This window comes from Kogia breviceps, chromosome 10 (assembly GCF_026419965.1).
Source record: "Kogia breviceps isolate mKogBre1 chromosome 10, mKogBre1 haplotype 1, whole genome shotgun sequence".
NCBI lineage: Eukaryota > Metazoa > Chordata > Mammalia > Artiodactyla > Physeteridae > Kogia > Kogia breviceps.
In genome coordinates, this window is record NC_081319.1 from 89591273 (window position 1) to 89618566 (window position 27294).

The window sequence follows — 27294 nt, forward strand, 5'->3', positions numbered from 1 at the left end:
GGAGAAAACTAGAGATGATGCTGACTGATCAACATTCCTGGTTATTTTATTTTTAAATTAACGTATAAATGGTAAGAGAGCAAGCAGATGGGCAGACTTAAAAAAATAAAAATAAAGACATGACAGGGTATTCATTGGTTGAACCATATAATCATTTTTGTGTGTTACAAACCATATTCAAAGCCACATAATACTAGAGTATAGACACATTATATATGTGTTGAAACATTAAAGATGGACTTCTGAGTATTGTTTTACAGCTAGCAAACAGACACAAATAATCAGATCCACTGAGTTAGCTAACTAATTTGCTAATTGAATATTTGCTCAAAGGATAGAAATACACAGAAAAACTTTGCAATTAACCTTTGAAAACAAAAAGAACTGTTGCCTAGAAGGTTGTCAGAGCTTAATTACTGATAGAAGCTTAAGGGTAAATCTAAATCATGACCTTAAACCCTCTTTATCTTTATATATCATACCTTATTTGGGAAGTAAGACAGTGCCAGCTCCTGAACTGTTCTCCTATGGAATGGAAAGAAGCAACCTCCTAAAACTCAGTTAATTGATCAGAACAAACTTTGTTTTTAAAAACTTAGCTTCATTGCTCCGGAAACTTAAGGAATAGATTCTTCCAACTTATATACCATGTATATGAGATATTTCCTTAATAAAAACAATAAAAAATACTTTTCCTTTATAGTTAATTTCAAGTGAAAATATTCTGTATTAAAAAAATTATTAAAATCTAACTAAGTTGTTAGAAGTGCTGCCTTAGTCCAACCACCATCACGGGACAAGTACCTCTTGTTTCATGTAAATACTTAATGTGATTCGAATCTCTTTGAGATTAATGTGATAATATAAACTATACATTGCATATAAGGTAAATTATATACAAAACTAGAAGTGGTATGGCAAAAAGAAATAGCAACAATCTAATTGGCATACATGTCATAGTTTGCTGAACGTAGTTGATTATGCGTGTTTCAATCTATACAATGTCATGCTATTGCATATTTTGTGTGTGTGCTTGCCAACAAAGGAAATAAAACAACTTCTATTGATTATGTATTATGTGTGAGGGACATAACAAGCATACAATAAATAGTTTTGAGTGAATGAAGTTCAGGCACTGTGCCAGACAAATTTATATGTGTTTTGTCACTTAGTTTTAATTTCACATAGAGGAGGTTGAGATGCTCTGAAGTTAGATAATTAGCTCAGCATTGTCATATGAGATGACTCCAAAATTTAAACCTAGGTCTACCTTTGTGTAAACCCTAAAAATGTTTTTATCCTAAATATTCCATGAATGTTAAATCTGAATCTAAATACTCATCTGAAATTGTCGGGTATCTTCACAACACAGTCTCCCCTTATGTGCCTACAGTGATCAGAAGGGAGAGATATATGCTATGTTAAAGTAGGCTATTATCTAATGGTAAGATATAATGAATAATGTGAAAGACCATCTCCTTCGAAATTTCTTTCTACACCGTACAATCCTTTGTTTTGCATGCTGTCTAAATTTCTATTAATAAAAGACTAACTTATGTTAATAACTTTCCTGTTTCAAAATATCCTTGGGAAAATCAAATAAGTTGCCATTAATTCCTAAAAGTAAACTGATTTAATCAAATTGCTTCCACTCAGCTGAGGTAAGCCTCACTGAGAAAACAGACATTTCAATTCAGATTCTTATGCTCTTAATGGGAAGGTAGAAAAGCACACTTGATGTGAGGACAGGCTTGGGAACACACCATGAGAAAAGTTTTGTGAATCCCAAGAGCAGTAGGAGGATAGGGGATGCCTGGGTTTGGAAGAAGAGATGGTAATCATTTGGATAGGGAAAAATCTAGAAAGAGTTTGGAAGGAGGAAATATGTTGCTTATCCACTTAACTTTTTTAGGTCCAGATTTGGTGTCTACTTAAAAGAATACACAAATCACCCCCGAGCACACTCCAACCTTGGACTATGCAAGCCTGATCCATTTATTGAATTGTACCATATATAGGCAGGCATTATCCTTAGGTTGTTATACCCTTAACTACTACAGAAATGACTTATTTACATGAAGATTAAAATATGTGTATGTGGGCAAATATGTATTTTTAAAGTAGGACCAAAACCAGAAAAAGCATATAGTTGCTTTCAAGGAGTTGGCAATTTCATTTATATAGGCATTTAGTTTCTATAACAGCAAGCATTAGCTAGTAATGCAAAATGCCAAATGCCCAGAAGCCAATATATTAGATTGCTAGAGTTGCTGTAACAAAGTACTAAGTACCGGGTGACTTAAAACAATAGAGATTTATTCTCTCACAGTTCTGGAGCTTAGAAGGCCAAAATCAAGGTGTCAGCAGGAACATGCTCCCTTTAAGACTCTTTTTGGCTTCTTGCTAGCTTCTGGTTGTGGTCATTATCCCTTTGCACACCTTGGTTTACAGCTGCAACTCTCTAATCTCTGCCTCTGTTGTCACCTGGCGTTCTCACTGTGTGCCTCTTTCCTTGCATGACATATTCTTCTTCTTTTAAGGACATCAGTCAGATTGGATTAGGACCCTCTCTAATGACTTCACGTTAACTTGAGTACATCTACAAGGATCTATTTCTAAATAAGGTCACATTCATGAGCGCTGGGAGTTAGGGCTTCAAGGTACCTTTTGGGGGAATATAATCCAACCCATAAAACCAATTCATTTCTAACTGAATTGTGTGATATGACCACATCACTCTATTCAGAAATGTTAAGGAATTGTGTGGCCATTTGTAGTCAGGTCTTAGGAGAAGCAGCCAGCAGTTATTTACTATCGTGAGGTGATGCCCTTGATTTTCTCCTAAGTGCCTCATGATCTAAAACAATCGGTTATTTAAAATAAGAACTAGCTATCTATAAATAGTACTGAGATTATAACTAATTTATCAAAAGTAAAACCATATAAAAATTTAATTAAGTAACATTAATTTTAATAACTATGGCATTAACAATGCAAAGAATAAAATTCCAACACAAGGAAAAAGAGCATTATAGATAATACAGTAATTTACTGAACACACTTATTTTACTTCTAAGACTATTCAACATGCTCCTTCAAACTCTGTATTTTGGAATTCATTCAGAGCTTGTTCTCTGCTCCTCATGTTCCCCTAGTGATGTAGAAAGACCCAATCTTCCCGCCTTCTAGATAAAGAGGATATTCTAATCAATGAGTAGAAGGTTTTCTCAGACTAAATCTCTTCTACCAACTCCAATGATGTTTTAATTTTGTCTAAAATTTTCTTGATTTTTCTCATGCAGCTTCTCCCAAACTGCTATCTATCTCTCACCAAATAACTATGTATTTTAAAAATTCACATCTTTCATGGGGCCATCCATCATTTTCTGCTCTCTAATGTACATTGAATATAATTTCAAAACTCATTTCATAAACATTCAGTATAGATCATGTGCAACTCTCTTTTGAATTCTCATTTGCATAAAATTTTGTATATTTAAAATTAGAAATCTGACGATAAACCATTGTATTTCTATAAAAAATAGGACAGATTGAAATTAAACAACATTTACGAGGCATGTAGTAAGCTCACTTTAAAAAGGAAGCATTCTAAAAAAAAAAAAAAAAAAAAAAAAAGGAAGCATTCTGTTCTCATTATTTTATAACAAGATATACTGGTTAATAGACTTTCAACTGTAGTAGTAGTAGTAGTAGTAGTAGTAGTAGTATAAATTTTCAAAAAAGTTACCTACATAATATTAACATAATTCTCATTTGAAAAAGTGTAGTCTTGTCATATACAAATGGCCTTTTTGGCATTATGCCAGAGAAAGGCACAGCCTTGACAGTCTGGCTCCCCTTGATTTATTAGAATTCAAGAAGTCTGCATCCCGGCCTCAGAAGAGCTTCTCAGTCTGACCGTTTCCACTTTTCCCACTCCAAGACACACGCTGGAACTTACATCTGTCAGTTTCACTGTTTTCCTGAGGGGTGGCTGGCTGGACTATGATTTGTGTGACTTCTTGCCTCAGGTAAAGTATACACCCATGAGTTGGCCAAAGTCAGCTGTGGGTCTAGCCCACCTGGACAGACTCATTTCACTCTTGAGAATGGGAGTGGTGCTAGAGAGCTTAGCTTTCAATGAAGCCAACCCCTCCCAAAGCCATTAATTAAACCTGGTTCACAAGTTAGGCTAGCCTCCTTGGTTGCATCTATAGGCCCCGTTATGGGTTTAATTGTATTCCCCCCAAATTTGTTTGTTGAAGTCCAAAACTCCAGTGCCTCAGAGTGTGGACTTATTTGGAAATAAGGTCATTGTTGATGAATTAGTTTAGTTAGGATGAGATCATATGCAGTAGAATGGGCCCTTACTCCAATATCACTGTTTTTCTTGTAAGAAAGGGAAATTTGGACACAGATCGAACATGATGGGAACACTATGTGAACATGAAAGCAGAGATCAGGCAAACATGCCTACGAGTCAAGGAACTTAGCAAGCCAAAGTCTGACACCAAACCATCAGAAACTAGAGAGGCCTGGAAACAATTCTCCTTCATCTCCTTCAGAGGTGATCTTGGACTTCCTAGCCTCCAAAACTGTGAGAATACATTTCTGTTTAAGCGATTCACTTTGTGGTACTTTCTTACAGCAGTCTAGCAAACCAGAACAAGGCTCCATATAAGTGCAGGTATTATGGTCATCTGCTCACCACATTATACACATAAATACACACACACACACACATATATGTTATATATGTAGTATCTTATTTAAAATATGACATACATTTATATACAATATACATAAAATATAATTTAATGAATCTTTAAAAGTTGCTTGACAAGTGCTTAATTTTATTTTGTGAATTAAGGAAGTGAGGTTAAATTTATCTATTTAGGTTTGGAGGAAGAAAAACAAACATCATAAACGTGTATCTAGAAAAAGTCCAAAGCAGCCATAAACACAAACTCCAGCCCCTGTCTGGATTTCCTGTTGCCTTTACATGTAAAAGCACATTGCTGTTCATTTTAAGTGTGACTGTATATTATCCAAGACTTCAAACAGTGACTCAAGAGGAACTGTTGCCTATAAATCAATGTTACCCAGCTTACATGTTGACTAGCGTATGGTTTGGTCTGATGTAAGGTATGTGAATACAGTGTGTGGTTGCTTGCGTGTACATGCACATATGAGCAGATGTACAAGCTTCTGTGCCTACTTAAAACCTAGTTTCTTGTCAAGAAAAATGTTAATAGTATGGATGCTGGAACAGACTGTGTTCACACCATTCCCAACGAGGCTGCAAGTCATAGGGCCATATGCTGTGTTTTTAAGAAATCTAATTTGTTGCCAGCACATATCAACACACGTGGAGCCTAGGACTACTATTTTAGCTGTTTTTCTATTAGGCTGTCTCATTAAGATGTGCCTGTAATGGAGGAATAGGGTGTGTGTTGGGGGAATGGGGAAGCTTGGTAAAGTCTTGTTGAGAATAATCCAGGTCACTGAGGTCTTCCTTACCTTCATCTTATTTAGCTGTGGGTTTATAATTTTCCCTTTGCCAAATATAACTACCGAAAAAGTCAATGTAACTAACTAGTACATAAATGTTAACAGAAGTCCAAGCTGGGAGAATATAGTAGAGATGTCACCCAGAAAAATTTCTATCAATCCACACTAATTCAGAGTTGGCATTCATTCTAACACAGGCTGGGCTGTCATTTATTTAGCATGGCTTAAATAGGGAAAAGGGGACGAGAAGGAAGTTGATAGTGTAAAATACATTGCTTGACTAGGTTAGATGTCTGGTCCTCAAGCTTTCTACTTTCCCTTCACAACAATAAAAGCCACACTTCTGCATACCTAAATATAATAGCTATAAATGTTCCCGACCCTAGTATTAAAACAGGTCTAATAACTACTATTTTCATATTATTGAAAATGATGGGGCTTAAATTTATTTTTAAATGTTCTATAATTTAAATGTGCATTAATGGAAACGGAATTTGTGTCATTGTGCACAAGATCTCCCCTTAGCTTGGATATGCTCATCTTAAGCAGTAACTTTCAGGATGTAGATGCTTAAGCAGCCAGAGAAGGCATGACTGCAGAGAGAAGTGTGAGTCAGGAGTCTTCTATGGATGACTGGGGAGTGGGCCATGGGATTATTCTAATTATTTTATATGAAATAATTAGAAAAACTGGAACATGAAGATAAGAAAGAGAGAGAGAGAGAGAGAGAAAGAAAGAAAAATTACTATCCATAGCAATGCTACTGAAAAGAGTGCCTAGTTTCCTTTTAGTTTGGTTTCACTAAAGGACCTACACCGCTGGTGCTTCATATTATCTGAAAAAAGAAGAGTGAAAAATGAACAAGTCACGGATTTTCAGTGCTCTAATGACTTATACTAATGTATTCCTTCATCTAAATACAGATTTCTATTTAAAATTCAGTATGCAGGGGTATTATGAATTCCAGTTTAATGGATTCCAAATAATTGCCCTTTAGAAATGATGAATAGCTGTTTAAATCCACTGATAAGAATATACTATTTCTCTCCTAACAATAGGCCTTCCATATTAACCATGTCATCTATGCCTGAAATTAGTTTATTAATTTTTTATTGATATGCAAAATCCAAACTGATGACAGTTGGAAAATAACCCTTTGCTAAGAGCCCCCAACTTTCCCCCGAAAATGTCTGTTGTTATTCTTGTGGGTGATAAAGGAGAGAAAGGCAATAATATTTCAACAAGAGGGAAGGCCTGAGAAAGGCAGATGATACCACTTTTGTCCTTCTTTGTTTTTTAGGTTGAGCAGTTCAAAAAGATGTGCTTCTAAGGTGGACATAATGACCGGAGATTTCCAAACCCCATAAAGACAAAGCTTTTTGAAGTCATTGGTTGTGATCACACAATGCCCTTAAAATATACTTATAGAACTTGTTCTTAAAAGGGAGTAGAAGCAAGAGAGGCAGATTTCTCCTATGTAGCTTAGGCCTAGAGTTTTGTTTTTCATTTTATCCCTGATCAGCACAGTTTCTACACTAGTCAAAAAAATAAATAATACTCTGAAAGCCATGACCAGAAAAGATGCAATAAACACTATGGTATATTGAAGTAAAAAGTGTATATTTGTTATTGGAGTATCAATGTTTTCTGTATTTATGCACAATTATATTACATTATACAATCTATATCACTACATATATTGGTGTATTCAATTAAGAAAAATTCATTCATGTAAAAAATGGAAAATTTGAGCTTTTTCTAAACCAAGTTGTAACAAATGATGTTAGGGAAAAATTAAATCTACTGTTATTCAGTCCATTGAATCCTTAGTTACTTTGATGTTATGCATCTTCCCTTTCAAGAAAATTCTCTGGGAAAAGCTGTGTTCCTCACAAAGAGAAAAACAAATAAAATAATCTTCTATGGGAGCCAAAACATACTTCAGAATTGATATGATTCCTTGTTCCCTGATGTTTGACTTCTATAAAGTCATTGTTCTTAGTGCAGTATTTATATTTCTAGAACAATCTATGAATAGTATACATGCAATATATATGGACAGCTCTATCTATTTATGCATATAAACACATGTAAATACAAGCAGACTGCAATGAAATTTCCTGCTTTTTGTGCCCAACACACTATCAGGGAAAATATGGATTACCAAGGGGAAAAAAACCTCAGACTTCCCATTTCACCTCTGCCATCAATATTAATAAAGTTGACTTATTTGTTCCGATAAGAAATGCTAGTCAGGATACAAATGAAAAGGAAAATGCAAGCAAAACCTTGTTTCATTTTTTGTTAAGTGACTAAATAACACCATTTCTTCCTTTCCCTAAATCTTATCTAAGAGGAGTAAAAGATGGAAAGACAGAAAGAAAAAAATATTTCCATAAATCAGAGTCACTAAAAATGGAGTAGAAAGGGTGAAATCTGTTTTTGTCTTTTCAGTACACTTGTGTATGAAATCCTGGGCTACTGTTACTTGAGGTTTTTCTTCTTCTGTAGCCGGAGGGTGACTGCCCCTTTTCTCCAATCCCTTTCTATCTTCCTCTGGGGTCTGCTCTGCTGCCTCTCTACATACCACTGGGACCCAGAGAAGAATGGCTCCTCTGTCTGCCAGCCTGCCTGCATATTGCATCCATTGCTCCATTCAGCCAGCCTTTCAGAAGTCTGCTAACTGCTGCCGTACAACTTAGCTTTTATGCTCTACTGACAGGGGTTTTCTGAAGCCAGACGGTTTCTGAAAAGAGGGTCTATTTGCATAAACAATGCCATGTGAGGAGGTCTGCTGGAAACAAAATCAAAATTCACTCAAGCAAATCTTCCTGATCAATTCTTTTTTTTTTTTTTTGCCACCAACACCTCCTATAGTTACCATCTGTATGCTAAAACGTGGCTGAGAATTTGATCAATTCGTTTCCTCCATTTCCTGTGTCCAGTTTTATTAAACAAGCCAAAAGTATATCTTATTTTCTGAGTGAGTCTGAACAGAATCCATAAATAGACGATGGTATGTGAAATGAGGAATGCATTGTGTGTTAAATGAGGGCAGGAGGCCAGCTACACATCAGCTAGCCAGAGTCTTCCATTAGATTTGTCATGGAAGCCTCATCAAAATGCACATCCAAGCCAGGAGCTGCCCATCCGCTGGCTCTGTGATTACAGGTCACCAAATGCAGAGTTGCCCCAGCACTGGGGATCACAGAGGATAATGTGCATCTCTGCTCACTTTAGCTCTTTCCTTAGTATTCTACCCACAGAAAAAGACCAAATTATGGTCTCAAGCTTAAACCGGGCTAGAGCAAGCAGTTCAAATAAGGCTGCATAAATGAAATGAAGAGGACCATTATTAAATCAGTCACATCAATAGGAAACCAAGTCTGGTTTTTTAAACATTTTCTTAAAGCAAATTCAGTTTTCAAGGGGTACTGAAGGGCAATTCTAAGAATTTTTCGCTTAATAAAAATTCTGAGGTTATAAATGGTTGCTCAGGCAAACAGCAACTACTATGCTCTTCTATCTAAAACAAAGGATGTAATTCGGCTTAAGTCCTTCTTCTGGTTTTTAGAGACATGAGTAGTAGGACCTAGTGCATAAAGCAGAAAAGTAGACATTCTCCAGCATCTTTCCTCCTGTTTTTCTTCGTCTAGTATCAAACAATCCAATATTTTACTTGTTTCCTGGATTGCCCAAAGTAGATTGCATGTTTTTTCCCCTTAAAAATGTCATGATTATGGCCTATAAATATTATTTCCCATAAAAGGATCTAGGCTTCTCAGAGAAATGGCTGACTCCAGATCTGGGGCAAAAAAATACAAAATAAGCATGGATATCATATTATACAAGAAAAGAAGATGCTTCTTTATCAAAAGACATAGCAGCCAATCTGGATAAACTCTCACCAGCCAAAAATGGAATAATTTAACCATCAGTAAAGATAAAAACTGCCTTGGCTATAAAATCAAATATGCTTAAATTTGTGAGTTTTATAAGGATGCTTAAAAAAAAAAACCTAATTGTTCACTTGAGATGCTAAGAAACCATTTCATTATGTGAACCAGTAAATAAAGGGAAAGATGCAAGCAATCATCTGGCCTTTTCTTTATAAGTGGTACCACAGGAGAACCAAATCTTTGATGAGAGGAAATTTTTTTATAGAAATAATAAATTTAGAATATCTCCATGTTGTAAGCGCTTATGAAGAATGGATCTGGCACTGATCATCCATTGTTGATAGCATCACCTCCTACACAATTTCACCTTTGAGGTTCTCTCATTAAAATAAACAAACCAATAAAAAGCAAAACTGAAACTGAACCTGATCAGGTCTCTAGGTATAAGAAATGCAGGGGACAGAGACTATGGCAAATGCAACCACAGGGATAAAATCAGGAAAATCCAGAATGTGGAAAACTCCACAGGACAAATGATCTGAATTCTTCAACAAAAAAAGTGGCCAAGTAGAGCCAAATGTATTAAAAGAAGCCAAACAGACATATATCTTGACATAGGGCCTTTATTTGGATCCCAATTCAAATTTACTTGTTAACTAATTAATAAACCACTAAACTGAAATAAAACTAAACTAAATTTCAAGTTAATTGAGCAAATGTGAACTTGACTAGATATTTGATGATATTAAGAAATTATTATATTACTTGTATGATTAAGGTATTGTAGCTATGTCTTTAAGTCCTTAAGTGTTAGAGAACTTTACTGATATATTGATATTTACAGATGAAATAATATTCCATCCGGGATTAGCTTCAAAATAATTCAGGGAGGGGAAGGGTCATGTTTCATGGGAGTAGAGATGAAACAAAATTGGTTATGAATTGATAATTACTGAAGTTGAGCTATAGGTAAACCAAGTTCACTGTATTCTTTTCTCTATTTTTGTATATGTGTAATTTTTACATAATAAAAACTTTAAAAAGAGAATATTAAGCTCACTTAAGGAGTGGTACTTCCAAAACAGTACCCAAATTTCCTCAAACCTTAAGTCCTATGACTAAGCTGGGAGACTGGGTTAGAGATGGGGAGAAGCAGATGGTCTAGAAAAATATTTTCCAAACTTTGAATAGCAAGAATTTGTAACACATCCAAGAGATGGATGAATACATATAAGGCCATGAAAAACACCACTTAGGGCTCTGGAAACAATACAAAAAAATTAGTAGCTTTCTGAAGCAAAATGTTACTAATAATATATTAATTATTAACATATAATTAACTTAAAGCATTCAGTTAGAACTGTTATAACTGTGGATAAACTTAACCATATTAAAATGCATAAACCCATTTATTATAAGAGCTCAGGAACTGTTTTTTAAATTCCTATATACCATCTTTAGAATTTTCTATATACTAAGACTTGAATATCATTTTTACATTCTCCGGGCATACACAATTCTTTTGGCATTCAAAACATTACTTGCATTTAGAGTCATATTTTTCTTACACAAAGGAGTATAAAACAATAGATTAAAATGTCTTTCAATGAAACTAACTCTATTTTTAAAGAATAAGCCTTCCTTTATAAGAATTATAATAACTTAATAACGATAACTAATATTCATTGATTGATAATAAAAGCCAACTTCTCTCATTTAATCATCCCAACTGCATGATGAATTAGGTATGTGGGAAGATAATTCTCAGTGGGTCACCCAGAATTATCGGCACATCTTTGCGAGTAGACTCACTGATAGCCTTTTCTTAAGGTCTGTCTTTTCAGGCGTGATTGTCCAGAGAAGAGCCCTCAAAGATAGAGACTGTGTCTTCCTTATGGAGCAGGGGACAAGTTTGTTTGCTGTCTAGTTTATTAAATATAATGTCTTTTTTTGGAGCAAAGGTTACACAGCTATGCATGCAGCTCCTTTTAATTGATCGGCATTTCCCAAGCTCAGGGTCCCTCATCTGTGACACAAACCCACTGTGGACACAGCACTCACCTGGGCCCTCTGAGTCACTCCTGTAAGGTGTCCAGGGCATGAGGAACCAGTGGGAACATTAAGCTCGTGCTGCCTGCTGTGCCATGAACAATCAAGTTCTTTGTCTCTGATCCGGGAGTCTCATGCCTACTGCCAATTTTCATAAAACTATAGTGGGTTAACTCCAAGCTAGAGAAGGAAGTGTCGAGGGGTCCCCAAAACTCATGTTAGGCTTTGCATGGACAGAAAGCTTTGTAAGTTCATTTGCTTACTGTCCCAGACCTACCCTCTCCCTCAGTATCTCCTGATCACCTTCTACCCCGTTCCCTGACCTTACTTCTTTCAGGAGAAAAATGATTAGGGCCAAGGTTTGCTTGTCTCCAAGGGGGACTGAAGACGTATGAATCTGAATGTGTTGGCAAACCCTGCAGAGAGGAAGGACTCAAGGTTTTATGAATCCATGGGATACAGGCACCAAAATCAAAATCACCATCTGGCCTGGTCCCTGAGGGATCTGGATTCACCTGATGTGGTTTGGGAACAGTTCACAGTGAAGTTGAGAGTCTGATGTAATCTTATGAGTGTCTGTTTTGGAAGCTCAATATATATATATATATATATATATATATATATATATATATATATATATATATTCTTTTTTTTTTTTTTGCTGTTTCCATATATGAATGTTATATCTGATGAGATATATGCTTGTATATTCCTGTCCTATTAATGTCAGAGGATATTCTTCCTATTGGGAAGAGCAGCAGATAGAGAAGTGTTAAGGATATAAACTTCCCTGCCATTTGCCACCAGTAGCTGGTTCAAGATAGAGCACGAGCGCTTCCCATTTCCAAAGCTTTTGTTACATAGATAATGTCCCGTTAGGAGGCACGTCAGAAGCTTCAGTTTCCATGGCCTTGACTACAGTGTTACCACACCGCTGCCAACAGGGGTAGCTGATAAACCTTTATAAACTTTAGGGAGCCTCTCACCACATAAAACTTATTGGGGCCATGATTGGATTACAATGTTCAGTCCCTCCGGTGAGCCAACTCTTATCTCTTCAGCACCCCACCACCATCAAGCCACCCAGCATCTTACTGCAATCTTTGCACAGTATATTCCTTGTTTGTTCATTCTACTTGGTCCTTTATATTGGCTACCCCCCAAATTAGCATCCAGATAGATCTGGGAGGTAAGGGGACAGAGGGTCATTAGCAACCTTTCATCTTTCAAAATTGCCCCTGGAACCTTCCTTGTAAAGGAATACACTCTGATATGGCTCTTCCAAACTGTCCCACATCCATCACATTTAATTGACTTATGGGTTTATCACCCTCTACCAGAAGGTTCTGACCATGACTCAGTTGTGGTCCCTTTTCACCTTGCTGAGAGTCTATAGGAAAAAGCAAATGGTCTCAGTTCCAAAACACCTCCAGCTGTCTCCTTGCAGCCCACCTCACTTTTCTCAGTCATTCCATGGGGCAGACAAATGCCACCAGGGTGGTGACATGGATAGACAGATCAGATTGAACTGACTGCCTTCAAAAAACAAGGACTAGACTCAAGTATGTGAATAGAACCAGGAATACTAATACCTATTAGCTAGCTGGGAGGCTACCTTGGGAGCTCTGTCAACTGGTACTCCCTGATTGATGTAGGTCCCACATGGGAAATCCCAACAATTGTAAACAACGCTGTATTTCCAGAGTCACCATGTGTAGCTTTGGGATGATATGTTTTGTGTAGTAGCCGGACTTCAATTTACCCCCCTCCACAAACTACAATGTTAGTCCTCCATTTACAAAAGTGAGTATGAAATCTGTCCTTCCCTGACTTTAGTTAAAATGATCAAGTATACCACCTTGGTCCTGGAAGGAATCCAGATCAGCCTCAACTAACCGACCAGGCTCTTTATGAATGATGCATAGACCTCCTGTAGGTGGAGGCAGAGTGTGTGTTGTCACCGATGCATCCCACTGTACCTGGATTATTGTCTTAGATCTAAAGGAAAGGCTAATATAGAAACAAAGAGAAAACCACAAGGATTTCTAAGTTAGACCTTCATGGTTTGGGGGATTTATTCAGCTGGTTGGGTCCAGGACCAGGACTGGGGGACATGGTAGAAGTCAGTACTGAATTGGCTTTAATCCTGCTTCTTGGAGTCCTGTTGAAAATAGCCTTAATTCAATGCTGTATAGACAAACCGAACAGATGTGGCCAGACTTTGTCAGACTAATCAGAGACCAAGTTTTGCACTCATGAGAAGATTTGCCAGAAGCCAAAACTGTATAGAAATGAGAGGTGGATATTTAGAGGTGGGGGGGAGGGAGAGAAAACACTGAAAAGTACCTGCTGAAATGTAGATTTATATGAAGGAATCACCCTAATTATAAAGTGTTTGTGTGTTAAACATTTACTAGTAAATTGATGGTGTGAATAATGCAAGCCCTTTGTTCATAGAAACTGTGATGAATAAATGTTAGACTCCCAGACTAGCACACAAATGCTTATTTAACTCTGGCCTTGATTTAAATAGGATATTCCATATTTGATTTTAAGTAATATTCTGACTTTTTTTGTTGGTTGCATACAAGTTTTATTTCAGCTACATTATATGTCAACTAGACTGTTGAGAGGTGACAACAATTCACTGCAATTTTTTTTTCTATAAAATTTTGCCTATTGCAAGCACCAAGGCAGGCACGCTTCAGCTTTATCACAAGTGCAGAACTCAACACAAAGATAAGACAGTTCACATAGGTTTAGGAAACATGCCTGACCCCCGCCATGATCCTGAGCATCTCTGGAAGTGTCAAAGAGAAAAAGAAAACTCAACTCAGAACACTTCTCTCTTTAGCGTTTTGAAAATCCCTCTCTCCAGTATGTACCAACCACATTGTCAGACACAAGTATTTAGTAGTTATTATTGGTGGAGAGTGCTCTGTGTTTTAGAATTAACAAAAGGGTACCAGCATGGGAGTTCAATTAAAGGAAAAAGAGGACTTCTTTTGAACCATAATTGCTTTAACTAAAGATTATTTCTAAAATTCTATTTAAATGAACTATAATTTTTTTCTCCTTCATGAGAGATAATTCCATATTGGAAGTAGGTTTCAAGGTTAAGTAGTTATTACTATTTTTACTGGAACAAAATATTTAATATGACACTGAAAGAAATTAATAATAAAGGAAGGTAAGATGTTAATTTTCATGGCTCTGAAACAAGGTCAGGGTAATGAGTATATCCTCAGAGAGGAAATAACAAGCACAGACTGGGATTTTAATTACCTCCACATGTTAGCCTACTGCCACTTTAAAAAATAATCTTTCCTGAAGTGTTCTGACGGTTGTTCTTAATTCTCTTTATTTGGGGTGAGGGGAGAGAGGGTTTTGCATGAACTTTCTTCCCAGAAAAATTCACATAATAAGAAATGGTGATTATGTTTCCAGGCACAGTACTATATGCTAGATACTCACTGAATCATTTAAGCATCACAATAATTCTATCAGATAGGTAACCATATTATATCAATTTTTGAAATGAATAGATCGTGACACAGAGAAGTAACTTGTCAAAGGTCACATGCTAATAAGCAGCAGAGCTGGGATTTAAACCTAAGTAGCATGGCTCCAGAATCTACTAGGCTTGATAGCCTACTCTACTATAGAATCTTCTGGTCTCTTACACTCATATATACATTGGTATATAAAAAAATTATCTATACAATTTCAAAAAGCTTCCCTCGACTCTTAAATTCAAGATGAAAAATCTTCATTCTAGAAGCCGTTTGGCAACACTTGCTATTTTAGAATATTTGAAAAATATGATGCCATAATCAGAATCTAGTTCTACCTAAAAGAAAGAACTGAGGGGGAAAAGAAGTTGAACAGACTGACGGTTCGCATTCTGTTTCTAATATAGGAAAATGTCTAGATGGAGTAATCTCTCCTTAAGAATCAAATCTTCAGAATTTCTAGGCACCATTTATTTCTACTATATTAAAGAAAATAAAAAGTTTTAATATGTCTTCATGTCAGAATTTTTGCAATATCTTCAACACGTAGATCAAGTGACCTTTCTTTCCCTTAATTTCATACATCATCCAGCAGAGCAGTGTCTATCAGGCAGAGCATGCTAATACACTGGCCATTTTCATCTTCTGGTAATGTCAGGGGAGCTGGTCAAAGCATGCTGGGAATATCTAGTGATGGCATGAGTTGTTAGTTACATTAAATTTTTACTATATTTTCACTCATACTTTTAAAGTGAAAAGAATATGTATTTCCCACAAACAACTAGACCCATGCTAGTTGCCCTCTGACCTCATCTTCTAACACTGTCCCTTTTACTCTCATACTATGGCCAAGTTGGCCTTATATTAGTTCTTCAAATATACCAACCTCACTTCCTCCCACTGGGCTTTCTACTTGAGCTCTCTCTCCAGCAACTCTTCCTTCTCATTGTGCAGGACTCAGCTCAAATGTCACCTCCCCAGAGAAGGCTTTCTCTAGTATATAAATACTAGAATATAAAACCCATTAGAACAGGGACTTTGGAGATTTTGCCTGTCTCCTGAACTTCCTGTCACCTGTGTGTGGAACAGAGGCTGGTACACAGTATTTGTTGAATAAATATCTGTTGAATAAATAATCTCCCTGCTTTGCCAGATCTCATCTAGCTCCAAACCTAAGCAGTCCAGCTGGGCAGCTCAGGAGTCATAGGAAGATAAATACATAAATAAATCAACAATAGTATAATTCATTAATCAATAATAATAAACTAAACAATAAATAATCAACAACATTCTCCATGTCTTTTTGCCACTTTCAAGCACATCTGAGAGTTAGAACATATGACAATATAACATAACTTTCTCCTTCATTTCTGCTCATTGAAAAAATAATCCACATCCATTGTCACCTAATGATCTCATTTTATTGACCAAAGCAATAAAATGTTTGTGTTTATGAACAACTTGAACACTAAAGGCACATCAATTAGTAACAGTTTTTTCCCCACATTTTTGTGGTTTGTTTATTGGGACCCACACAGGAATGAAAGCAAAGATCGCATCACAGTTGCCTAATCTTCATACCCTGGAAATCAATAAGAGACCTGAAGGAGAATTGAAAAGTCAACGCGTAGAGCGTGGAGTTTCAGTCACATGCTCTTGGATGCAAGAATAAATTCCTTAAAACATGGAGTGCATACTTCTTTTTTCATTTTGCAACTGGTCAATTTCCATAATTATCTTATTCTGTTTTATTTTAAGTAGTAGTCTCATAGACTAATGCATCTGGCATCCAACTGCAAGTTGACAAAGTATATATAATGACTCTTGAAATGGCTCTCAAGAAAAATCCTGTCATCGTATAATCATCTTATTCATGCTGAAGGCATACTACTGTCTTTGGGAAATATTCAAATTTGTGAAACATGAAAAAAAGGAATGAAATGACACTTTTGAGAAGCTACTACTCAGAGAACAATTACTTATTACAGCATTTATCCTGATGGCAAATAACAAAGGATTTTACCTTTCTTTTAAATTAACCAAACAGGGTGTTTTCCCAGCAATAACACTCCCGGTCTAGTTAATCTATCAAAATAGGAGTTTGACAAGGGTCGATTTCTTTGGATAATTTATGTTTTTACAAATTACAGTAAGAGTTGATAAATCCTTGATTTTAATATTCTAAAAATTCATTTAAAACTTTCACTTATGTTTCTATTAAATATTGTATAATGATGCCTTAATATTATAAACATCTCAGGAATCATTAAAGTAGATATGCAGTTATAAAAATCTGCACTTCCTAATTAATTTCATGCTAATTTAATCTTAGATTTCTATCATCAACCTTTTATTTCCATTCCCTACTTGTTTTACTTCCTGAAGCCTTGGGTCATATATCTCTAAACACATTATGAAGTCAGTAAAACATGACAACAAATTTAAAATGTCACAACCAACCAAATTGGACTCTGATAGGTTCTGCTTTGTTTACCTTTATAGCCAAGAGAGTTGGAGAAAAGTTGAAAATGACAATCTGTTTTAAAGCATCGTTTGTTAAAGAGTGGCAATGGATCTATCACAACTGGAAGGGAAAACGATGATGCCTTGCATTTATGCAGCATATTATAATTTACAAAGCCTTTGAATATTCAAATTTTCTCATTTGAATATTACTCTGGTCCCATAAGATGGACACATATTATAATCTCTATTTAAAAGATGGAGAAATTGAAGTATGAAATACTTAAATACTCTGTGAGAGGCCACACATCTTGGAAAATTGTGAAGCCTGCACTAGGACCCAAGAGTTCCCTTTTTTTATACTAGTGCAGCTTCCACCAAATAACACTGGTCCTCAATTATGTAACAATTTTTTTACTTATAATTTTAACAACTTAAATGTCAATAAGCAACGTATTTTCTATGTAACAGTAAATAAATACAGATAACCAAATATACCAAGAACCCAGTTGTTACAGTGATAATTTTAGTTTTAATAGTTTGCAATGTAGTTGCTTATAAATCTGATGGTATTTATAATGCAAAGATTTGAAATGACCCTTTAAAATCTTCAACTTTTTGAAATATATATTCAGCTGTATACAAATTTATTGATTTCAAGTGATCAGATTTTTTTTAACATTGCTTAATTTATCTATATTTATTGAAAGATGAATAGCATTCAAACTTCAAAATATAATGTACTAGATTTCTTTTTAAAACCTCTTACCGGGATCCTATTGGGACTGGCATATAATTGAAAACACTTAACAGAATATTTCAGGGAATGTTGCCAAGGAGTGAATCAGAGAATCACATTTCATTTTTAAATGCCAGACAAAAGTCACCTAAAATGACGGTAACAGTGGTTAGAAGAAGGAAGGAAATTGGGCGAGGGGGAAGGCATAATTTACATAAGGTGCTTTTTATCTAAAATTTTCTTTCTTTTGTTGAATTTGACAATTTACCAGAGCCTTTTCAGAAGTGTCTGACATCCCTTTTAATTAAGCAGCAAGCAATAAGAAGTGACAGGCAATGTGTTTCCAGAGTATTAATGTAGATCTTGAGTGAATTCACCCCCTCAAGAAGAGCTCTAATTCTGAAGAAAGCATTTGGTTCTGTCTCATATAGAATCTTAATATTGAATAAAACTGCAAAGATATATTTATTTATTTAGGTTAAATCTCTCTCATTTCCAGCTTAAATAAGCAATATCTTTTTATACTACAGAAGAGTCTTACACTTTCATAAAAGTTAAGGAGGATGTCATGTATTTCCACTACAATTACTTAGAAGTGACACCCACTGATTTCATTAAGGCTAGAGAACACTTATGCCTAAATAGTAACACCAACAATGAAAAGTGAGAATGCATTTCTAAGGTTAGATTAGTCCCTTCAAGAGTTTGCTCCTGGTTTGGTAAAACGTATCAGGCTACATACGGAAAGAAAGCCCCGCAGACTTTCTCTACTTGTGTAATTTGTTCTAGAACGGCCCCTGTTACAGTTCATTCTCTCTCTTAAGCAAGCTATTAGCAGTTCTTACTCGGCCTTAGATTCCTTCTCAGTGTCCACTGCCCCCAGTCTAACACTTCAATTGGCTTCCCTTTGGTCTCTTGTTTTCTGTACACAAGTCAATGTCTCTTCCCATTTGCATACTGAGATAGAGGCTTAGAAGATGCAGAGTGGAAAGAAAGCTTTAGAACTCCATTGAGAAGGGAGACAGCAAAACATGCAGTCCAGAAACATGAAAAGAACATTACAGTCAACCTTCTGTATCCACAGTTTCTGCATCTGTAGATTCAACCAACTGTGGATCCAAAATATTTTTTTTTAATTCCAGAAAGTGCCAAAATGTAAAACTTGAATTTGTCACATACCAGCAACTAATTGCATAGCATTTATGTTGTATTTACAACTATTTATATAGCGTTTACTTTGTATTAGGTATTATAAGTAATCTATAGATGATTTAAGGTATACGAGAGGATGTGTGTAGGTTATATGCAAATACTACCATTTGATATAAGGAACTTGAACATCCTCGGATTTTGGTATCTGTGGGGTCCTGGAATCAATCCCTTGAGAATACGGAAGGATGACTGTAGTTGTTTCAGTGTCTTCTCATATTATGTTCTCACGACGACTGACTGACTGACCATATGTAATTCAGTCCCAGTATTTTGTTGTATTATTATAATCTCCTCTCTTAGTGGTACCATTTTGAGGGAATTCCTTGTCACCAGAAAATATGGACTAAGAAAGAGTGCTGGGCTACTTTAAATATGGGTCTACGAAGTGGCCCATCTGGATGCTGAGAAACATTCCAACATGGCCAAACTAGAATACTCACCACCTCTGCAGCTATCCACTAACCTAAGCCTGTTTTGGTTATTCTTGAAGCTTCAAAGAACTGGGGCTCATTAAGAATTATCCACATTGGGTAATTTTCTTTGAGTAGTGGTTCAACAAGAGATTGAATTATGCCCTAATTTAAATGGACACCATTAGTTTAACCTTCTGTTGAAAGAAACTGTCATGCATAGAACACTGTCCATAGGTGGACCAACTTGTCAAATTGTTGGTGTTCTTGACTACTATCCATCCTAGGGCCTAATGGGAAACCCATGACACAAGAGTGGCAAGGATTTTTGAGTGGAAGCCTCCACCTCAGCCTATCACGATAGACATTGGCTCTGGGGTGCTTTGGCTCCCATGAAGCTTCAGCTGTTCATTTCACAGTGCTCCATGATATCTGCAGCTTTCCCGAATATACAGAAGAGGGAGGAATGAAAGAAGTTAGTCTGCTTTCTGTCCTTAAGGGAATCGTTCTTCTCATAATGAGGGTCCCAGGTATATGCCTGCTCAAAGCCACAGACCCAGGCATTCGAGGCGCATATGGAGAAGAACACAAGGGTTTATTCATCCATCAGGCTCTGCTGCAGACCTCATTCTTAAAATACAAGGTGCCTCCCATTTAGTCATTTCAGTTCTTCATGTCATATATTCCGAAAGTGGAAAACCACCAACCACATCTAGGAATCTTTTTCTTCTACTATCAGCTGCAGAATTGACCCTCTAAACCATTGTTATTGATGGCAGTTGGGTTGCATGTGGCAAAGCAAAGGATAGTTATTTAACATTTTCTTTTTTCCTTTCAAGAAGGGGAGCCTTATAAGGAGACACCATATTATACCCACTAGACAGTCAATAACAAGTGTTGGCTGGGGTATGAGGACACTGAAACTCTCTTAACATTGCTGGTGGGAATATAAATTGATAAAGTCACTTTGGGAAAAAAATTAGCAATTACTCAAAATTTAACTTAAACTTACCATGTGACCCAGCAATTCCACTTGGGTATAAAACCCAAGAGAAATGAAAACACATGTCCACACAAAAACTTGTATACAAATGTTCACAGTAGCATTACTTACAATAGCTAAAAAGGTGAAACAATCCAAATGTCCATCAGCTGAAGAATGGACCAATAAAATTAAGTATACCCTTGCAATGGAATATTATTTGGCGATAAAAAGGAATGAAGTATAGATACATACCACTACAGAGGGGAAACTTGGAAACATTACAGTAAATGAGAGAAACCAGGCAAAAAAGACCATGTATTATGTGATTCAATTAAATGAAATGCCCAAATCAGAAGACGGAATTTATAGAGACAGAAATTAAATTATGGCTTATATAAGGCTGGGGCAGGGGGAAAGATGGAGAGTGACAGCTAATGGTCATGGAGATATTATTGTGGAGACGAAAATGTTTCTTGACTATAATTCTAAGTGTCCCTGCTGTCATGTTGGATCAGCCTTGGATGGGGAGGAAAGGCTGGGGTTTGTCCCATCTCTGCTTCGGGCATGTGAGACACTGTGATATTTGAGGATCTAAGCTTTTGGTGGAGGATGGAGAATTCCATAACTTGGGTCAAGTAACCTTTAACCTGCTTATCCTAAACTTTACTTTTTGAAAAGATCATTTTACAATTGGAGTAGAGACTGAAGAGAATGAAGAATGGCAGCAAGCAATCTTGTTGGAAATCTATGGCGATGCGCTAGGTGAGAAAATAAGGCCTCAACCAAGGTGCTCATGTGGATGAGATACACTTTGTAGACAGAATCCATAAAACTTGATGATAAACTAAAACAAGAAAGGTTAAGAAAGAGAAAAATCAAATCTTACTTGTGTTCCGAAACATAGAAGCATTGTATAGGCAGACATTTCTCTCGTGAACCACTATACTACATTACATCTTCTCAAGTATGATCATTCAACTTACCGGGATATACATAACTCAACAAAAGGTGTATGTGTGTACAGACGTGTAAACATCTCTATACAAACATAAATATATATACTTTTAAATATATTTTAACATAGAATTATGTTTGTATAATATAATAAAATAGATCCTATTATATCTTATATAATATACCAAATTATATATTATAATATATCATAATTACATACTAATAAATTTAACTATATAAAAATACATTAAATGTATTGTTATAGCTGGGAACTGAGCAGGTATCAGATCATTCACTGTCATTAATCCCTTCCCTGGCCTGTAAGAGGTTCTGACTCAACTCAGTCTTTCACACCCTGAAAGTCAGCTCTACTTAGGACTTGCAGCTGGAAAGTGGTTTGGTATTTGATCTTCCTGAAGGTGTGTCAGACTACAAAGAAGTGATCTTCTGACTCAGTTGGCTTTGCATTCAATGGGGAGGATGTGTCTGGTATGTTCTTGTTTATTTAGGTAAGGCCGCATAATCCAATAAAGACCAGGTGCAAAGTACAGCAGATGTATTGTTCAAACTTCCTGCCTTTGAGGACAAATACCTCAGTCTCTCAGTTATCAAAGATAAGAAAATATGGGTGAGAGGAAATTCTCTTGAATTTGCTGTTGTTGGAGACTAGTTTTCCAGAGTGATCAGGTTGTTTAAATCAGATCCCAATTGTTTTAAGAGGATTGCTTCTACTTGCCATTTACAACTGGAAAGGGAAGGGACACTGATAGTTAATGTGTTTCTGTGTGTTAAGTAATATAGACATACATCATCTGTTCTTGTTACATCCTTGCTAATAAATCATTTTACACCAAATTTACAGATATAAAAGCCAAGCCCCTGAATAAGCAGCTTACCTAAGTCCAGAAAGCTAGGAAGTAGAAAATTGGAATGGAAATTCAGGTCTGTTAGCCTTAAAGGTCACTTTTTTTCTCACTACACTATGCAGCCAGGAGATGATAAGCTACACTGACAAAGACAGACAGGGAAAGCGATTTGTAAAGATTAGAAATTTTCTAGTGTCTTTTAAAGTTATATCTTTAATTATCTAAAAGGTTTATATTTAGATAGTTTTGGTTTAATTCTTCAGAGCTACAAAAGAGTAGTGACATAGGATACCCAACTCATCTGAAGCATCTTCTCTATTTTTAAAGATGTGATTTTCTTTAATCACAAGCAAGAGACTGCCTTTGTAGTTGTTTATAACTTTATACTCTCTAAATGCCTCACTTTACAAATGAGAGTAGCAGGCAAGATGGACCATTGGTCTTAAACCCAGGGAAAGAGCTTAAATAGTATTGCTTAGTATGTCAGTATACCCGTGGGTCAAAAAACATACCTGGACGCAGGACAAGCTTTGTAGATCAATCAGGCATTTGATAAATAAGTATTTAGGTCTTTTATGTAATAGGCACTGGCCTTAATATATAAGTTATATACCATATTAACAACTATTATCAAATATTATATACAATATTTATCAACTCAAAGGGCAACTGTGATAGATACACACATATGCACACGCACATATACAAACGTGCAATAAAATTTAGTTTGCAGTAACTGTACCATTATAGCACTTGATGTGCATCATTCATGGTAGAGTAGGGATCATTTCCGGCCATATGATGAGGCAAGACATCAGAGACATTTGTCCTTGTAACTGGGACAGAAGTCCTGAAGAAGTCTCCTTTAGTAGAGAGAAGACTCAGGTATTCACAGGTACTCCTTACCTAGTGAAACTGACAGAGCGGTCATCTTCCTTCACAAGGTATTTGTCCTATGCCTTCCTTGAGAAATCATTTCGACTTTGCATGGAGAGCTAAGATTTTAGGTCGCACAGCTTGCTGTCTATTTTGCCACACATTTAAGTGGCTTTGCTATGTGCTGTATCCACAAGGACAGGGAACCACACCAACATTCAATGTGGCTGAGTACAAGGCATGCTGAGGATACAGACTAGAATGGCTCAAACATGTGAGTTACTAGAACCCTGCCTGAAATGAGAGGAACCGATTATCCTTCAGTATCAATGGAGAACCTGGAGTGGAGTCAACCCTATACTAAATGAGTCAGTTCCGGTTCCCAAAACTCAGGTACAAAATGTCAGAGAAGTTGCAGGAGGACAGGGAAAAATGGTGTCAAGTTTGCTGACAAAGGAAAGTTGTCCCTTGCATGATGACCAAGAGAATGTCAGTGACATTGTATAGGTTTCCACCTCACTCACACAAAGAAAATGCTCCATCAATTCCAGTTGACTTTGAAGGAAGTTACACTGTCCACTAATGGAGAATTTTGCAGCCCTAGGAATAGATAATTAAGAGAGCCATGCAATATTTTAATCACATACAGACTCACCTAAAGGGTAATCATCTCTCATTTCCCTGCATCTTTGGTGAGAGAAAGGCTTAAGGGCGATCACAGATAGCTTTTCAAAAAAAAAAAAAGAAAATTGAAGAAACTTTCCTTTGTGAAACACAAAAACTGTTTAAAGCAACTCTCATTTCAACAATATTAGTAGAGCCATGGCACTAATAAATAATATCTCAATCAAGAAAACTCTCACCAGATTGTCTCTCACCAGATCACTTTGCTGTTGCTTCTCTTTTTTTTTTTTTTTTTTCTTTTATTTTCTTTACCCTGGAGAAGAATCAATGGCGGATGGCAAGTGGGGGAAATGAGGAAAGATTCTACAGAAAATGCTCTAGTGCTAGAAAAAATTTAATCTGGTGCTTCTTTAACTAAGATCAACATTCTGCACAGTTTGTGAGGTGTGTATTTCCAGGATATCTCACTCTTTTTCTTGCTGGAGAAGTCCATTTTCCGCGAGGTTAAGGGCAGAAGCCAGACTGCCTTGGTTTGAATCCTGGCCTCACTGCTTACTAGCTGTGCCCGCTACAGGTTAATTCATCTCTCTGGGCCCCAGGAAAATGAGGATAAGAATAGTACCTACCAAATAGGATCGTTATGAAGATTAAATGAGTTGATATTTGTAAAGCATTTAGAAAAGTGTCACACATATAGTAAGCACTAAGGCAACACTGTGTTAAATAAAACTAATAAGGTTTACTTACTTGGTTATTTTCCAACTGTTGGATTTGGGCAAATACTCCTAGAGTTTGCCTTTCTTTATCCTATTTTCCCCTATCTAACTGTCAATTTATATAATATATGTCATTCCAGTGAAATTATGCTACAGAATCTCCCATTCTTCGTCCATTTCTATGAGAACGTTTTAATGATACTCCCTGCTATGATTTCGTGTAGCCCTCATTTTACCACTCCACTTCTTGCTATAGAATTAGAGGAATAAAAGAGCCCTGGAAAGGTCATTAATTTTTTTTTCCCCTTACCTCTGCCACCCACTTTCAAGCCAGACCACACACATAAATCAACCCAGAATTTTTCTTCATCACATTGTGGTTTCTATTCCCATTTACTCTACCCTAAGGAAACGATTTTGCTACAGGTGGGCCAATTCAGCACTAATGGCATTACCCTATGTTTTCAGGGAAATTTTGAGGGCAAAATAGCCCCATTAGCATTTCCAGTTTCCCAGGATTCTTGTCACTGATCAAGTTTAATTATTTCCTGTGCCATTATTGAAAATTCAAGAATCAACTACATACTCACAATTCATGTTCAGTTTGAACTGTCTCGTAGTAAATTTCTTAAACTCTTTCTATAATGGGTTTGTCTTTTTTTTAAGACAACCACTCTAAGGTGAAAACCTGCTATTTCATCGTTACTAGGTCATGAGCTCTAACCAAACCCTGTGACTTCATGAGAAAAATATAGCTAGTCAATTCAATTAAAAAAAAATAAAGACAGTCATATAAGACTACAGTATGTAAGCCTGTTGTTTGGAATTTTCACTATCAGTTGGCTGACATAATAACTATGTAGAGAGACAAAAGCTCTGGTTTTAAAAAAATTCCTGAAAGTTCAAAATACTGGCTTGTGACTGGTTATACGCTTTTTAAGCATGATATTTTCATCAACCGATGCGTGCAGGATTAAGAAGAGGGAGGTGGTGTGTTTTATTTAAGACAAGCTCCCGAACTTTTCTTGAGAAACCCTTCTGCTATATCTGGCATCTGCTGTACTTCAGAATTTGTGTAAATATGGCAATGTAACCTTATGGGATTCTCCAAAATTCTTCCTCAATTTGCCACCCTATCCATATAGAATAGAGGCCTTCCTGGTTGGTGGAAGATACAGTTCAATGCAAATGATGCTAGGATTGATGTTACCCCCAAAAAACTTCTCTTACTGAAGTCTGAAGTCACATCTTTTGAGAATTCATTTATTTGTTAAGGCTCTTCACCCATCAATGCTTTAAAATATGTAGCGTTCAACTCATAACTCTTGGGTGTGAGTGAAATTTCTCACCTGTTTTAGTCCTATTGAGGAGAGGCTATAGAGCAGTTATAGTAGAAGTCATTCAGGTTTTCTCTGATTTTTAAAAAGAGTGTAAAGAAGTCCATTCATTTGACAAGTAAGTCTTTGGCACCCCAGTACATTGCAGGGTCCCAGGCACTGCGGATGTAAAGAAGACAGGAAAAAAACAGTTGAGGCCCTCTAGAGGGAAGACAATATAATAATTGAATATTGTGCACACAGCTTGTAGGGGGAATATCCGGCAGTCACTGTGACCAAAGTATAAACGTGGTATTTGAGAAGAGCAGGGAAGAATGTGTATAACTCTGGCTGGAGAAATCAGAAAAGGCTGCCTTTGAATAGGAATTATTTAAACCGAGTCCTGGAAAGCACATAGGTGTCCCTAAAGCATCAAGATGAGGGAGGGCTTTGCAGGCCTAGGAAGCAGCATTCCAAGTGCACAGAAGTGATAAAGACTGAAGGATAGCCAAGGAACCAGGGATAGATCACCATCCCAGGCAGAAGAATCACATGATGAATTGATGGGAGATTCCATGGAGAAAGCTGTCCCGGATCTGATCATGACAGGCTAAGATTCTGGGCCTTCTCCTATAGACCACTGGTTCTCAGAAGAATTCCCATGTGCCCCATCCTTCCACAGGCAGAGCCCTATTGCAACTTCATCCCGTTTTCTCCTTCTTCATCAAAATGTGTCTAAATCCCAGGGAGTGAAGATAAACAAAGAGATAATCTAGAATTCTTTCTTATTCATCAAAAAAAAAAAAAAAAATCTCAAAATTCAGTTCTTTAATTCCAGGGAGACCTAGCTATCTAACTATCTAGAATAAACCTAGCTATCTAGCTGTTCTAATAATAGAACAGCTCTCCTCATATCAACATGCCATGATAACTCAGTTAAGAACGACTCTTAGAGATGACACGAAACAATCAAGGGATTGTATAAAGAAAGTGACATGTTCAATTTGCATTCTGGTGAGATTGCTCTATATATAAGGAGGGGGATGGACTGAAGAAGGCAAAGCATGGAGGGAGGTAGAGTGTATTAGAGATTATTACAACAGTTTAGGGAAGGAATTGAAGTTACGCCCATTTGAAGAGAGAGAAGAGGAAAATGCATGGG